General features: G+C 43.5%; 1 protein-coding gene, 1 long non-coding RNA gene, 1 other non-coding gene and 1 pseudogene across 6 annotated transcripts in view; 1 reads left to right on the top strand and 3 right to left on the bottom strand.

Moving 5' to 3' along the window:
* LOC125960294 (AP-2 complex subunit beta-like) overlaps nucleotides 1–9,144 on the bottom strand; it is a 79,603-nt gene extending 70,459 nt beyond the window's left edge. The window contains 1 exon segment of the mRNA XM_049701823.1: nucleotides 9,129–9,144. The gene's annotated coding sequence lies outside the window, so the exon portion shown is untranslated.
* Nucleotides 9,145–9,259: 115 nt separating this feature from the next.
* LOC101277498 (peroxisome assembly protein 12-like) lies at nucleotides 9,260–12,948 on the top strand (annotated as a pseudogene).
* Nucleotides 12,949–13,477: 529 nt separating this feature from the next.
* Nucleotides 13,478–16,301, bottom strand: LOC125962061 (uncharacterized). 4 transcript variants are annotated; one of them, XR_007473388.1, is made up of 3 exons: nucleotides 16,122–16,301; nucleotides 15,801–15,961; nucleotides 13,478–14,006 (listed from the first exon to the last, which is right to left on the bottom strand). It is a non-coding gene; the product is annotated as an uncharacterized LOC125962061 (long non-coding RNA). The 4 variants fall into 4 exon arrangements; XR_007473386.1 differs by having other exon boundaries at nucleotides 15,801–15,928; nucleotides 16,122–16,299; XR_007473387.1 differs by having other exon boundaries at nucleotides 15,801–15,892; nucleotides 16,001–16,297.
* LOC117199195 (Z30 small nucleolar RNA) lies at nucleotides 14,127–14,223 on the bottom strand. The gene has a single exon (XR_004480391.2). It is a non-coding gene; the product is annotated as a Z30 small nucleolar RNA (small nucleolar RNA).
* Nucleotides 16,302–17,093: the final 792 nt, after the last annotated feature.

The raw sequence follows: 17,093 nt of genomic DNA, 5'->3' as shown, positions 1-17,093 counted from the left end.
ATGTGAAGTAGGCAAACTGAAGAAAGGAGTCCTTCACATAAAAGACCTGGAATAGGGACTTCCCTGGTGGTGCAGTGGTTAAGGATCCGCCTGCCAATGCAGGGGATGTGGGTTTGAGCCCTGGTCCAGGAAGATTCCACATGCCACAGAGCAATTAAGCCCGTGTGCCACAACTACTGAGCCTGTGAGCCACAACTACTGAGCCCACATGCCACAACTACTGAAGCCCACAAGCCTAGAGCCCGTGCTCTGCAACAAGAGAAGCCCCTGCGATGAGAAGCCCACACACACCGCAACTAGAGAAAGCCCACGCACAACAACGAAGACCCAACACAGCCATAAATTAATTAATTAATTAAAGACCTGGAATAAATGTGAAGTTATCATCTAAGAACTTATATATACAAAGAGGAAAACCAGTATACAGAAATGATTACAGTACTAGAGCCTGACAGGAGGGCCACAGCTCAAGGCCATTATGGTCTATCCAGGATGTTGTTACACCACTCTAATCCTTTGGGATCATCAAAAGTTAAAACTTGCTTAACATTTAAAGACAAAAGCTGCTTGGAATTTCTGTTTCTTTGAAAAAGCGCTCCCAAATCGTTGTTTTCTAAAGCTCTCATACACATTCACATATATTAAATTTTTAACAGAAAATTTCAGCACAATCTGTTAAACATTAAATTAACCTAGTCTTAAATCGTACCTTTATTAGTGACCCACACATTTCATTACTTTCCCTAACAAATTTCATCATCGAGGACTAGATTTCTGTCCTTTTACATTGTGAGCACTAAGTTCTTAACTAGAGAATAATGTACCAGCCCACAAAATTTCAGGGAAGAGGAGAGAATCAAGTACATGATCTTAGACCCTAAATTAAGAACCCCTGCTTTTCAAGAGAAAAGCACTCTCTTATCTCGCACTGTCCTACACAACAGTAATGAAATATCCCTTACACATATTGGCAGAGCAACATTTTATCATGTCAGTTCCTGACTTAAGCCAACAGAAACTCCCCCAAAATAAAAATAAACCAGCCTAAACAAAAACAAATGAGAAGAGTCGGGGTTGCACAACACTGTGAATGTACCAAATGCCATCAAACTGCTCACTCTAAAATGGTTAATTTTATGTTATGTGAATTTCACCTCAAAAAATTGCATATTTATACATTTTTTGGCTGCGTTGAGTCTTCGTTGTTGCAAGTGGGCTTTCTCCAGTTGTGGCGAGCAGGGGCTACTCTGCGTTGCTGTGCGCGGGCTTCATTAGTTGGAGGATGCAGGCTCAGCAGTTGCAGCACATGGGTCCCAGAGCGCATGGGCTTCAACAGCTGCAACGCGTGGGGCCAGTAGTTGTGGCGCACGGGCTTAGTTGCTCCGTGGCATGTGGAATCTTCCCAGACCAGGGATCAAACCCCATGTCCCCTGCATTGGCAGGCGGATTCTTAACCACTGCACCACCAGGGAAGTCCCTGTATATATTTTTAAATGAGACACTGTTTCTTTGTTTTTGTTGTTGTTGTTTTTTAATGAGACACTCTTAATCACACACCAGAGATGAATATGGTCAGATTCTCTAAAACATAGGGTGGTGAAAACTGTTGTCTGGGGCTTCCCTGGTGGCGCAGTGGTTGAGAGTCCGCCTGTCGATGCAGGGGACACGGGTTCGTGCCCCGGTCCGGGAGGATCCCACATGCCGCGGAGCGGCTGGGCCCGTGAGCCATGGCCGCTGAGCCTGCGCATCCGGAGCCTGTGCTCCGCAACGGGAGAGGCCACAGCAGTGAGAGGTCCGTGTACCGCAAAAAACAAAAAACAAACAAACAAAAAACTGTTGTCTGCTTTAGAAGCCAAAGAAAAAGCAGCCAAGATAGAGTTCAAAGAATAAGTCAAGTATTTGCTGAAGAGCCTCAAAAATCAAGTTCCTTCTGGGAGCTGGGGGGGAATTTATTCCTCAGGAGAGTCCCAGGGCAAAGCCAAGCCATCATGGAGCTGGAATTCACACTACCTTTTTACCATATCAAACTAGAGAAGTCACCGGCTGTTCTGAGGACCTGAGGTATGACCTCAGGACATTGTTAAAAAAAATAATAATAATGCTGCCACAGTCAAAAGCACAATCACTCTAACTTTCCTAGCCCAGAGTATGATGTCACTGCATTTCAGAAAAGGTCTCCCTGTACAGGATTATACATCTAGATTTAACATAACCTAGTTTCTACTAAATATAGCTTGTAAAAGTCCCTTCTCAACTATTCCTCCCTCCTTCCGGTGCCCGTAAAGAGAATAAGGCCAGAAGAAAATTAAGAGGGTCTTAATTTCAAATGGCTCTCTGGGAAATGGCAGCTAAATTAGAGTTGGCGAGGCCACTAAATCCCCTCTTCGCATAAAGTAGGACTTTACACAGTTGGTGCTAGTAGGGAAAAACTGAACAGTTGACCAAATTATAAAGCAGAAAGGTCATCTCAGCAATCTTTCATTACAAGGGTGAGAGGTGCTAATCAGATATTTCAATAATGCAAAGACAATGGCATCTTCAGGTATCATTTATTGCCTAAGAAATGACAGCAGACAACTCATTACAACAGATACACCTGCAATTTCCATTTAAAAATGGCCACAAAATAATTTGTTAATATTATCCGGTAAGAAAAAAGCTCAAAAGTTTTACATCCAATTCTTAACTGAAATAAACTCTGGAAAACTTACGCCTGGAAGGAGAGAAAAGAAGGAAGAAAGGAAAATGCGTCCTACCTGATTCGTTCCCTGTTCAGCTTAGTTCGTAATATTTTAAAATACGGGTGTGTCAAAGAAGAAAAAGAAAAGATGGAAGAACTGGGCTTTCTTGAGTCTCTTAAGTCACAGAATGTTAGCTTTGTATTACCTTTACCACCCAATTTTCAGTGAGGCTATTTGCAGAACACACTATACTTTCTGCTTCTTTGGGAGTTTAAAACTACTAAGATACCTGCAAACAGTTCTCATCTTACCACCACGCTTAGTCATCATTGGAATGTGTTACACGTTTTCTTGTACAGCTGCATCTCCTTCATCTGCTGCTTTCTATTATGACTCTGTAAGTGTACCCTGAGGCTAAGCAACAGAATTATACCAAGGAGGTGATTAATAATTTAAATTGTTCCTCACTGAGACCACTTCCTTTGTCATTCTTCCTTTTCTAAACTTACTGAGTTTTCTTTACTTTCTCTTTTAAACCACATGATTATAACAGTGTTTGGCATTTAAAAAACACTTCTTAAAAGTCAAAGTTTAATGAAGCATTCACACTTTATTCACACTGCTTCATAATGAAGCAGCCAGGTGAGTTGGAAAAAAGTCTGCCCCGCAAATGGGCACTGTTTTCAGTGCTCTGAAAACAAAGAGCATGAATCAATTCTTTGGATTCAAAGAATATAGAATAACAGGAAGTTCCAGTTTCTTTACCTCTGTCTTAATCTACAGTCTTTCTCAAACCAGACCGCTCCTTCTAAGACCAGAAAGAAAAAACTCCGGGCTAAGATTTACTCCAACCTGCTTCCCCCTCTCTCACATCGGGTCAATTCTGGAGGTTTCTCTTCCCTTTCTCCAATGTCAGGAATTCCTCTTCTTTCCCCAGGTGGTCAAGATTCTAGGGATATGTTCCTCCATTACGAGGTGAGGGAGGAGAGGTGTCTCAACCTCAAATTACAGAAGACGGGTGAGGTCTGCCCATCTATGAGCAAAACTCTGGGGGAACTCCTTTCCCCTTCTGGTACCTGGACACGTCCCAGCCTCTCAGTGAACGACGCCAAACCGGGAAGAAGGTTCTCCCCTCGGCCTCCAGTCTCTAGCGGCCACACCCCTGGCCTCTGGCCCTCCTAATCCCCCACTTCGAACATATCTTTTCCCCAGTGCCCCCCAACTCCCAGTTGCCACCCCGCGGATTCCCTCACCCCACTCCAGCGGTGGAGTCCCTTTCTCCAACCCTCTTCCTCACAACGGTCACACCTGACGGCTCACTCCATCTTCAATGGTCACGCTCCTAAGATTGCTCTCCTCCGCCCGTCTCCAACCAAGCCTGGCCCCCTTCCCCAAAAGAGGGACACACCCCAAAGTTAGCCGCCCTGAACTCACCGGAGGCAAGGGTAGGGGTGGCAGCAGCAGCCAGAGAGCACGGCCCGAGCGGTGCTGTAATGGTTTCCTGCACGCCACGACTCCTTCTCCAGGTCTAAGCCACTGCGCAAAACCCACTTTGCCAGGGACAAACATGGTGGACAGGAAACTCGGACGTCAGACAGCCTCGCCGTGTGACGTCATCCAGGCGCGCGGGAGAACCAGAAAGGCGGTCCTCTCGGTCGCCTTGGAGACGGAAATATTTTGCGCCGTCGGGAAGCGACCTGAGGTCCGGGCCTCCTAGGAAGTTCACTGACTATCGGAACGGATCTATTAAATAAGCTGACATTCCCTGGATTTGTTTCCTCGCACAGGAGTTCTCTAAAAACTTACACATAGGGATAGTGAAACATCCTGTTTTCTTTAAAAAAAAAAAAAAACCCAGCTAATTTCCCTGGCCAGTTCAGGAATGTGGACGATGGTGATCCAGCCCAAGACCATGCAAGGGCAGTGGGACTGGAGGAGAGTGGTGCAAGGAAAAGAGGTTGACATGGCCTCAGATCTGAGTTTGAATCCATCTGAGATCGAATCCCTGTCCTGAATGTGATTAGGAAAGTTACTTAACGTCTCCTCAACCTTAGTCTTACTTGTGAAATAAATCCAGTGATATAACTCTCTCCAGCTTGTGAAGCTTAAAGTAGGTAAGGCGCCCAGCATGTAACAAGCGTGCTTACACAAAAGTAAGTTCCTTTCAGAAACCAAGACCTAGATATCTCTGTACCTTCCCCTCAAAACGAAAACTTCCCACTGAAAACTGCTCTAAGTAATAATAAAGTCTTTAACCAAAAAAAGAAGAAGAGGAATGTGAAGAATGAGAGCCTGAGGCAGAAGTTGGGAAACCAAAGTGCAAAGGGGACTGAGAAGTAGAGAGGTAGAAGGAAAAGCAGGTGGTCATAATCATTTAGGACGTTTTTAGAGTTCTATGAAAGTATAGGAACTATATACTATATCTCTGAGGCCTAGCTGCCCCCTCCCCAAAATTTGTTGAATGGATAAATGTATAAGTGAGTGGTCAACAACAACAGTTGCTAGAGAGAAAAGGAGGAAGGGCCGAAAAGTGTCCAAGGATTTAGCAGCACTAAGGTCTTCGATGTCATTGCTGAGACCATCAGCAGAGATAATGAAGGCAAAAGCCATGCTGAAGAAGTTTGAAGATAAATGGGAGGTAAGGAAATGAAAACAGATAACTCCATAAGAAAGTATGGCTGAAAGAGAAGAGATATAGGATGGTGTCTGAGGGAGAAAGTAGCAAGCATTTTATTTTTAAGTTCTATATTCATACATTTTCTTTACACTAACCCTTTAGCAATACCATGGGTTCAGTCATTTTTCCTACCCATATGACTCCAAAATATCTATCTCTAACCTTGACCTAGTCCCCAAACTTCATCACCAAATTGCTAACCGCACTGATCGTTAAGTCTGCACATATGGCCCACCCAAATTAAGCAAATCATAAGAGTATTGGGGGGGGTGTTTAAAAACTGTGGTTCCAGGTACAACTCACAGAAGACAGAGGTGGATTTTGTAAAGAGATGCCACCAGAAAAATCTTTGATTCATACCTCTCCCCGGTTCAAAAACTTTCAACAGCTCCTCATTTCCTAATTTGTACAGAACCTATCCTTCTCCCAGTTTTCCCCATTTCTTTGCTCTTTAGTTTTCTCATCTACAAAATGGGAGAAATACTAATATCCAATCATATTATTACAAGGATGAAATGAATTAGTGTACATAAAGCACTTAGAACTATGCCTGCACATAGTATGGACTGTGTAAATATTTGCTATGATGGCAGTTATTTGAACAAATTACACTGCCAGAAATTACTAGCCAGAAATCTGGGGGTCATTCTTGATTTCTCTCTCTCTTAATTGCCACATTCATTCCATCTCCAAGTTGTCAATCCTACCTTCAAAATATATTTCAAATTCATCCAATCCCTTCTATTCACCTCATTATTCCAAGCCACCATCGCCTCTTGCCTCAACTACTAGAAACCTCAACTCTCCTCCTAACCATTATTCATACAGCAGCCAGATTTTTGTTTCACTTTTTTTTGACGTATAAACGAACATTCCAAAAAGTGCACACCAAAAACATAAAGCTTGATGAATTTTCACAAAGTAAATGTAACCACATAACCATTACGGGGTCATCTTAAAAATATAAACCTGGTCATGACTCCGGTGTATAAATCCTTCAATGACCTCCCATTATACTTTGACTAAAATCCAGTTTCCTTCCCATGGCCTATGAGTGGTTAGGCTCCTGTCTACCTCTCTTAATATCATTTTATCCTTTTCAGTCACTCCTCATTTCCTCTTCATTTCACCTCTTGTTAGCTTTTGCAGCTCTCAAATAGGCCAAGCTCTTTCCCATCCTAGGGCCTTCACAACTACCGCTCCTCCTACCTAATATTCGTTTTCCCCAACTCCACACAGGCCTGGCTGGCTTATAATTTAGGTCTCACTTTAATTGTAATCTCATAAAGGCACTGCCTGATTACCCAGTCTAAAAGGTTCTTCTCTTCCAGGCCCCACTGCCACCCCCATCATAGCCCTCTTATTCCATTTGTAAATTATATATTAGTCTCTTTACTTGTTTATTATTTCTCTCCCCAACTAGACTGTAAATTCCATGAGGGCAGATACCAAGTCTGTTTTTATTACTACTGTCTACCCAACACCTAGCATAATGTTTGGCGCACAGCATGTATTCAGTAATAAATGAATAAGTAAATTATTCAGGAATAAATGAATGAATGTCCACAAGCAAAGTACTAAAACTACCATTTAAGAGCCTCTATATTATGGTCAACAGTATAGACTATGTATTATTGGTCTATTTTCCTCTCTATATTTAAAGCAAACAATTTCCTCCTCAAATACAATCCACGCTGCTCCCTTAGCCTGGAAAACCCTGTCACCATGACTGTGACTTTCTCCAAATGTACTCAGCTTTTGAGGTCCACCTAATCCACAAAACTTTCTCAGTGGACATCTGGTCCTGATATAAGATGCAGGAGATACCAGGTTACATCGCTGTATTAGAAAGCAACTGGCAGAAAGAAGCTGAGATAAAACGTGAGGTTAGAAACGATCTTCCCCTTGGTTACAAAGGCCAATATAGCTTCTGTTTAAGCTAGTTTGAACGGCCTCATTTCTCCCAGCTCTTCTTGTCTCTTCCTCTAAACTCACCATATTAACCTATCTGATGGCTCTTCACACCTTTTAACATAAGTGCAATCAATTTCTGTGTCTTGCTTATTACACCATAAACCTGGGAGTGGGATTTGTGATGAGGTGTTTATTATTTATTGGCTGTAATAACTGACATTGTTATTTTTGACTGCCTTTTTTCTCACATAACAACATCAGTTTACTTTTGCAATATTCTCAAAGGACTATTAAGGTGTCTTGCACTCTTCTGGCTAAGAGTGAAACAGCGAGTGGAGATGAAATCTGAACCAAGGTCAGTCAATAGGGATCTGAATCATAAGTACAGTGACAGAAATTTGTTGAAGCTCGTTCACTGCAACAGCGATGCCTGTATGACCCTTTGCTAATTCTTGCTAGAAACATCCAGTAGGACTGTGTAATTCCTGTTCCCTCAGAGTTGGTTTTCCTTATTTTGTTAGCTACTCCATATTCTTCTAATAAATTTTTTAGTTTAAATTAGCCTGTTTTCTGTTGCTTGTAACCAAAGAACCCTAACTGATACCAATGTTTAACTAACTTCCCACTTGTCTTAGGTGATGCTATTTCTCAACTTTGTCTTTTTGCTGTTCACTTAAGAAAAGCCTCTCTGTAAGAGCTACCACTGACCAAGAACATAAAGCTAGGTGTTTTATATAGATACATTATCTCTACTCCTTAAAACTCTGTAAGATAAAATCTTCCATCAATGTGACTTTCTCCAGCAGGTATCCAATCAGACTATAAAACACTTTTTTTTTTTTTTGGCCACGCTGCATGCAGGATCATAGTTCCCCTGGCCAGGGATCCAAGCCATGCATCCTGCAGTGGAAGCACAGTGTCCTAACCACTGGACCGCCAGGGAATTCCCTGAAACACTTTTTGGAACCACAATTAAGGTTAATTTGCAAGATTTTATTTCTCCTATTGAAACAACTAAACCCAAACCTTGTTCCAGCGTTCTCATTATGTGAAACAATTAACTATCTTTATACCATAACGTCCTCTATGGTATAAAGTAAGCAAACTTCTATTTCTAGCTATTTAGCCCAGGGGTTGAGGGGAGAGGTTGGAGAGAGAGGAGATGAACTTTATTATCCAAATTCAGTAAACCTGCAGCTACTCAAGGCAATTGCATACGATGTAAAAGCAGTTTGCAAAAGGTCAGGTTAATTACATTAACTTTGGTATACAATGAAAAGTACCTTCTCTGCCAAGCCTCCCCAATTCATGCTAGTTAGAATTCAACAGCATCACTCCGTTTTAGCACTGTATTCATATCGCTAATGTGACGCATCCTACCGTGTTCGAGGGCAGGAACCATTTTCATTTAGTGTAGCAAGTGCCCCGAGTTCTGCTTGAACGTAACCTAACCTAGAAGACAATTAAGGTACCAGCTTGAATGAAAAATAATCGTCCCAAATTCTGAACAACAGCAGGAAATTTTTGTTGTTGTTAATAATTGGCAGCCATAAGGCTAAGCCTTCTATCTCGGCTTTGTCGCTTCAAATCCTTCCCGAAGGCGGCAAAAATAGTGAGCCACCACCCCCGCCGCAAGCAAAGTGAGCCTTCCATCTCCACATTCCCTTGGGTCCCTCGCCTCTCTCTATCGCCCCAGGGAACAAAGGCCTCAGCAACAGGCCGAGCCCTGGCTCCGGGCGCCAGACGTCAGTGCGGCGACCCAACACCTTGCCAAAAAGACTCTGTAGAGAGATATCAGAGCCGTGGCTTTCCAACAACACAGCGATGCAAAACCAGCTAAGAAAAGTAAAACCTACCAGCGGAAAACTCCTCTCCAACCGAGCCCGCTGGGGGCGGAAGCGGAAGTGCCTGTGAGATCATAGAGTTCTCTAGTTCCGGTCGCGGAGCCGCGTTCGGGGCTAGAGCGCCTCTCCACGGCCGGCGGGCTCCAAGCGGCTTCTATTTCCGGTTGCGGCTTCTGACATAAAGCCGAGACCTCCTTTTAAACGCGGCGTCGCGGGTTTCTCGCCCCTCGCCTGGGGTCAGCTCGCAAGGACTGGCGCGGGCGGGGGGATTGCACAGCCCACAGCTGAGCCAGGCCGTTGGGGCCGGCCTGCACTGGCACCTTCGATCCCTCAGAGCCGCCTGGCTTTTGAGCCCTCCGGATTGGGAGTCCGTGATTGGCCGCCTCCAGGACTGCCGCTCGAGAGGCCAGCGCTCCTTCGCCGTACCTGTCCCCCCGTAGTCACGCTTTTCCCTGTGAGGTGCAGCATTAATCAACTCACCTCTCCCACACACTACTTCCCTAACGTGGGTGTCCGCGTTGACTTCATTCTTCACCTTCCCTTGAGACCCCTCCCCTCTGCCTCCGGAAGAGGTCTTTTTTGCCCAGTTCCTGTAAAATAGCACCCATCTGGCACCCCCAGAAAGTTCATGCTTACTAGAGAGTTTGTGGGCAAAGTAAAACCCAGTGCACACACGAAACTATGGCTGAGCACGGGGCTCACATCACAACTGCTTCTGCGGTGGATGACCAGCCAGCCATCCATCTTTGAGGTGGTAGCACAAGACAGTTTAATGACAGCAGTGAGACCTGCTCTTCAGCATGTGGTCAAGGTAAGGATTTAATTCTCTGGAAAGTTTTAGGAACGTCCGGGTAAAAACCAAGCCAATAATCTGAATTTATTTCTTGGCCTAAGTTTTGAAATAACCAATTAGCATATAATGCACATCACATGATTTAATGGTTATGGAGTCTCTTGTTATGTGTACTGAATACCCGCACTAAAGGGAGGTTAAGGTAGACCCAGAAAGAAAAGTGTGGAAATTCAGAGGGAAAAAAAGGAAATATAAATACAAGGCATAGTAGCTGTGTAATGGAATGAATTTCATTTATTTATTTTGCTTTAGGTTCTTGCAGAATCAAATCCTGCCCGCTAGGGCTTCTTGTGGAAGTGGTTTGATGAAATCACCCTGCTAGGTCTTCTGCTCCAGCAACATTATCTGTCTAAAACCAGCGCCTCGTTTTCTGAAAACTTTTATGGCTTAAAGAGGATCGTAATGGGAGACACACACAAGCTTCAGAGATTGGCCAGTGCTGGTCTCCCAAAGAAGCAGCTTTGGAAGTCAGTTATTTTCCTGGTTCTTCTTCCCAGTCTGAAAGTGAAGCTGATTTCTAGCCTGAAAGAAGAGGATGAATATTCCATCCACCCCCTACTTCCCGCTGGAAACGATTTTACAGAGCCTTTTTGGCAGCCTACCCATTTGTTAACATGGCCTGGGAAGGCTGGTTTCTTGTACAGCAGCTTCGATACATCCTAGGAAAGGCCTGAGCATCACTCACCCCTGCTGAGTCTGGCTGGGGTTCGGCTAGATCGACTTACAGTTGAGGATATACAAGCTCTGGAGCACAAACCAGCCGGAGCCAGCATGATGCAGCAACCAGCTGGGAGGTAAGGCCTTAACATTTCCCCAACATATTTGATTAATAAATCCTAAAATCTTATCCCAATTTTATGAAATTTACCCACCTCAGTCCACTTTGGGGTATTTCATAAAATCATCGAAAAATTCTTGTGTCCATAAAACAAGGATTGCCATCCTGGTAACCTTCCTCATCATACTGGCTACATTTTTGCACACACTTGCTATGTACCAGGCCCTGTGCTAGGTGTTTACATATATTATCTCAATCCTCATCACAGCTCAATGAAATAAATGCATTAGCACCACTTAACAGTTGAGGAAAGTTCTAACATTTGAGTACCTTGCCAAGGCCACACAGCTAATAGGCGGCAGAGCTGAGATTCAAGCCAGATCAGTACAATTCTAAAGACTGCTCTTAACCATGGTGCTATCCCGCTCTTAGTGTCTGTGTTCTCTGACAAGTTCAAATATATTCCTCAGTACTGCTGAGTTGTTTTTTAAGTGAGTTATTTCTTTTTCTGGATATACTATCTTCCACCCCCATAAAGGTCTATATAATCAATGGCTCATTAATTTCTTTCTCAAAGCACAAAGCAAACAAAGCCCTAGTCATTAAAAACAAAGCTTAGCTCCTAGAACTCCTAAACTACGGTAGGTCAGAAAGAGGGAATTGTTTCGAATAGACACTTACAAGAGAAAACGCCAGTCCAGCAACTATTCAATCCCCAAGCTGAATCAACGATTCTAATGAAAAGTGTAAGAATTGCATGTGTATTAGTTGTTCTGTGATTGTACCTAAATAAACAGTTTCTCCTTTTGCCTCCTTATTCTGTTCTCCAAACGGCGTTGGCGAGAAGGTAAAGTCAGCTCTGAAGCAAGCCATGGGAGGTGCCGCCTCATGCCTCTCTACTGGCCTTTCGGTGGGTGTATTCTTCCTGCAGTTCCTTGAGTGGTGGTATTCATCCGGAAACGAAGAAACCATCAAGTCATTGACTGCCCTGCCTACTCCACCACCACCGGTACATCTAGACTACAATTCTGATTCTCCCCTGTTGCCCCAAATGAAGACTGTGTGCCCACTGTGTCGTAAAAACCGGGTGAATGACACCGTTCTCGCCACCTCTGGCTATGTGTTTTGTTATCACTGTGTGTTTAATTACGTGAAGAGTCACCGAGCTTGTCCCATCACAGGTTATCCAACACAAGTACAGCATCTGATTAAACTGTACTCCCCTGAGAACTGAAAGGGATTAGCACCTTGTCTCACAACGAAATGACTGCGCTATAAGGCCAGAGGGCTGGTTTTCCGCACAGTAAATAGCATTGTTTAATCATCCTCAATTAATAATGGTATGAACTTTAAACAGCCACATGGATTTCTTTAAAAGGATGTACTCATTGATCTTAACCTTTTAGCTTGCTCCCTAGACACCTCTACTTAGAGTTGACCGAGCTGGTCAGAGTGAGAGAATCAGGACTGGCAGGGGATGTGAGGGTCAGCATAGAGAAGGTGATCAAAGAGGGTACTCGGCACAGAAGCTTTTCCTGTCCCCTTCCTTAAAGGACAAGAGGTATAGAAGCTCTCAGGAAAAACCCAAGTTAGACCTCGTAGAGTGGGTAGTGAAGGGGAAGCAGGCCTTTTGAGAAAGGAAAGCATTTATCTGCCTATGAGGAATAGGTTTTATCGGTTTGCAAACAGTATGAAATATGGACCTGCTTTTTTAAATTTTATTTTATTTTTTTAATACAGCAGGTTCTTATTAATTATCACTTTTACACACATCAGTGTATACATGTCAATCCCAGTCTCCCAGTTCATCCCCCGCCACCACGGACATGCTTTTTATAGAAATACTTAGAAACACTTTCTCCTTCCATATGCTGAGACTCATTTGTTAAGTAACATTTGCTATAGTTTATCACCTTTTAAAGATCCCTTTGTGAACCACACATACCTTCCTTGGGAAACTGGTTACAGGAAAATAGGGGTTGAATGTATATACAGAATAGTCTGAAGACTTCAGTGTGAAAGCAAAGCTATTAATGAAGAGATGAAGTAAAATACTGCCCTAACTATGACTGTGTAAAGACAGGATCTTTCCATAAGCTCTTTCTGCTTGCTGTTAAGAGTTTGCTAAGCTGACATGAATTATTCTGGCTATTACTAAAGTTTCTATGAAACGCTTAAGTAAATGTTAAGAATAAATGTTTTTTGGCAAAGAGCTGTTCCATGTCATGATTATGTGGAAACTGAAAGATTAGTCGAGGTATTTAGAGTAAATTTTTCATTCAGGCCACCTTTGCGTTTTGTTTTTGTTTTTTTTGCGGTACGCGGGCCTCTCACTGTTGTGGCCTCTCCCGTTGCGGAGCACAGGCTCAGGACGCGCAGGCTCAGCGGCCATGGCTCACGGGCCCAGCCGCTCCGCAGCATGTGGGATCTTCCCGGACTGGGGCACGAACCCGTGTCCCCTGCATCGGCAGGCGGACTCTCAACCACTGCGCCACCAGGGAAGCCTCTACCTTTGATTTTTTGAGGCATTCTGTATTAACATTTTGCTTTTTTTGCTAATCCAATATTGGAGAGAAATCCTCTCCTCCAACAGCAAGAATTCAATCTTGAGTGAAATACCTTATTTCTCAAGTGAAATACTGCACAAACACTTAAGTTGCCACCGGATTGGCAGGGTTAAACATACAGGTTAAAAACATACGGGTTAAAAAAAAAATCATTACTACAAGAGGAAGGATGAAAGTGATTTTTAAGTGCCTCTGCTGAGACAGGTGTTGTCCAATACAACTCATTTCAGCAATTCAAAGCACATTTTCTGATAGCACTAAGATAATAGAACTAAATTTTGAAATAGAATATCCTATAGATTTTAAAATATTAACACTTTATGTACCATGAGAAGAGTATAATGGATATTTGCAAAAATTCTTATTAAACCACAAGGTTTTACCAGAACAAATACCATAGTTAAGTAAACTTTTTTTTTAATTTAAAAATTTTTTAATTTGTTTCAAAGTTAAACCCAAGACACACTGACTTCACAGGAAATCCAATGAGAAATGTTTTTCTAGGCTGAACACGTGTTTCCCCTTAGTCTCCCCCCAAAACACATGTACATGTTAATTACTTTCATTTTACAATCACTGCTAAATAAACATTTTTAATATAGTAATGAGTCAATAAGGGAACCGAACCAGATTCAGGACTGAACTAATGCAGTTTTCCATGAAGATATCAAAGCCATATTTTTCACCTCAACCTACAAAGAAAAACAGGAAAGTATCAGTAATTCAAAAGAATATTAAACACTCTTACACATAATAAAACCAGTATCCAAATAGGCTAGAACATACCAATGTGGGAAAACCACAACCAGAATCAGCTCAAAGAGAAGATTAAGGGGTCATACCCTGGTCAATGCCAACACTGAAGCAATGGCAATACCAGGTCAGACTATACTTCACTCATCATTGCATCATTGCTTTTCACCTCCTTGTATTATCTAAGAGCAGCCCAACACCCTATTTTCACATCCAAGAAAACTTAGGTTTACCCATGAGAAGAAAAGACTTCAGATAAGTTGCAACCGTGGGCTTTCAATATTTGATCTTCTACTATTCACCTCAAGCAACTCTGCTGTACAAAAATGCAAATTTGAACAAGTTTTGTTTTGGAGGTGCTTTTTAAAAATTTTTGTAATACAGAGTAGAGTGGAGAAGCATTTACAGTACAGAAAAACATTTCTTGTTTTAGTGAGTCCAAACACCATGCATGATAAAATCTCAGGGATGTCTGTGAAGGGATTTATAATCTAGTTCTAAAGCAAAATCTTTAGAAAAGATTTTCTCCTAAAATCCTTTATAAAGTAAACTCCAGTTCATTTGACATACAATTTGATTTACAATTCCGCTGCCAACAAAGATGAAAAGTATAGTCATAAAAAATTTTATACAAGAGTCTGCTAAAGAGTCCAAGACCCAGGGAGGCTAGGATTTGACAAAGGTCCATAGAAAAATAACAGCAATGCTGGAAAGAGAAACTGAGATCTGATTACCAGATTTATATTTTTCCACTACCAGCTAAATACAAGGTTTAATTTCATTTTTCTCCAGGCCATGGGCAAGATAAAGGAAATGATGCAAAGCCTGGGTAATTCACAACATGGATGATCAATTTCTGAATGAGAAAGCTGCCTGCATTTTATTTATTGTAAATGACACCTTCTCCTAGTTTACTATCGCTGACATGCTATGCTGAAGTACTAGGATCACAAACAATGTCAACCTCTCTAGCTTTTCAGCATTGTATCTAAATAACAATTCCGGAGACACAGCATGCCTCCTTCAGCCATTTATAAATGTCAATAGCTTGATACTCCATAGTTAAAAACGTACAGCTATGGTCTGTGTTCTCCATTCAGCAACTGAATTCCACAAAGAGAGGGAAACTAGTAAAGTGCCTGTTTAGAGGCTTGAGCCTTTATCTCATCAACCTGTGCAGAAGTAAGTACACGTTACAAAAAGCAAACAGGCTAAGAGAACTTAAATAACCTTGTCTAATAGCATGAAACTTGTGAGCAGAGCTCCAAGTGTGCTCCAGCCACAGAGGGCACACTTTCCTTGTTCTCTTCCTCAGTACGCTTTCCTCTGTCTGGAGCGCCTTCCCTACCACTTTCAATCTGGAGAAAGTCTGTAGTTCTAAAACCTCGTTCAAACGTCACCTTCTCTGTTAAGTGGTCCCTAACTCCCTCAGTCATCCCCTCCTCTGACTCCCACAGCACTTTTTCCCACCACAGTACGCATCACACGCCAATAATTCACCCATTCACGTCCCCCACCTCCCGTCTCTCCCACCAGCCCCATTACGCAGAGCTCCTAAAGAACCAGGACTTCCTCTTACTGGCCTTTGCATCCATTACACTCAGAATGATGCCTGGGACACAGAAGGCGGCTCAATAAGCGACGGTTTAATTCAGTCAGTGAACGACCCTCCCTACTAAACCCTAAGCGCCTGGATTATACAAGCATCAGCACAGTTTATAAAGCCGACTTACCTCCAACATTTCACGTAGGTTAAGGACGTCCCTCAAGCATCTCTAAGCCCTCCGTCCTCCAACTTGTAACTCATGGCATTCTGCATGGCACCCTGCGCAGGACCACCAATTCTTATACACGGTGTATCCTCAAAACGATAATAATAACAACAATAATAATACTACTGCTGATAATAATAATAATAACATCCAAACCCCACCAACTTCAGGAAAGACTGAGACGCCATCCTTCCGGGGAAACACAAGGCCGGATCCAGGGCTCAAACCAAAGCCTCAGGCAGGGGGTCCGCAGCCCACTTTGGGAACCCCCAAAACTCTTACGCCCTAGACTCTCAGGAGGCCTGCCCAGGCCTGCAGAGGCTGACCGCAGCCCACCCGCCGCCGTTCAGTCCCAGAGGTACGGGCTTGGGGCTTCCCACACTGCTCCACCTCGCTACCCCGCCGGCTGCCGCAGCAGCCCGATCCGGACAATCCCGCGACGGCCAGTGGACCACGTGGGCCGCAGCCCTGAGGCTCGGCTGGTGCGAGGAGCAGCCAATCGGAGGGCTAGGCGAACGCCGGGGTTGGGGTGGGGAGAGCGGGCGTGAAGGCGCAGGCGTCTTTGCAGTCTCTTTTTGGCTTGGCGGGCTACATGCTCAAAGTTGAAAGCAAGACCCTGAGTAGTCCCCGCCCGCCCTCCAATTCCCTGATCTCCGACCTTGGGGAGACTGACATCCGGAGTGGTTTTGCTGGTGCCTCGTTTCACAACTGGGGAAGGGCATCTGAGGCGGGCCGTAGAGGGTGTGTGTGCCCTGGCTTTCCAGGAAGAACTATCGATTCAGTGTTCCGACAGTATCGTGCTTGCGCCGAATTCCCGCCTGAGGGCTAGGGGTTGGGGTGGACTTTGATGAATGTGTCCCTCTCTCCCCGACCAGGAGAAACTCATTGGCTTGTCAGGGGCTTGGACGCTTCCTGAATAAGCAAGAGGTGCCACTAAATATCAAAGAACTGCGAAAGAGAGCAAGAAAGACTTCCTGGGAGAGGTGGCATTTGATCTGGGTCTTGAAAGATGCGTTGGATTTGGAGATTCTGGGAGAAAATAATTTAACTCCCGAATTAAATGAGAAAGCATAGGGGAGCTTACCAAATTTAGGTAAAGTTGAAACTGGTGTAGTGTTTTCCAAAATTCAGTGAGTTGGAAATACCAGGAGGAAACTTAACAACATAGTTGTCCCCCAGCATCAAAACCAAACGACAAACTCCCACAATCCAGACCTACAGAATCATTAAGCTTGAATCTGGAGTTGGAACCCA

This window comes from Orcinus orca, chromosome 19, assembly GCF_937001465.1.
Source record: "Orcinus orca chromosome 19, mOrcOrc1.1, whole genome shotgun sequence".
Taxonomy (NCBI): domain Eukaryota; kingdom Metazoa; phylum Chordata; class Mammalia; order Artiodactyla; family Delphinidae; genus Orcinus; species Orcinus orca.
The sequence above is the reverse complement of the archived record's forward strand: the minus strand, read 5'-3'. Positions and strand labels throughout refer to the sequence as shown.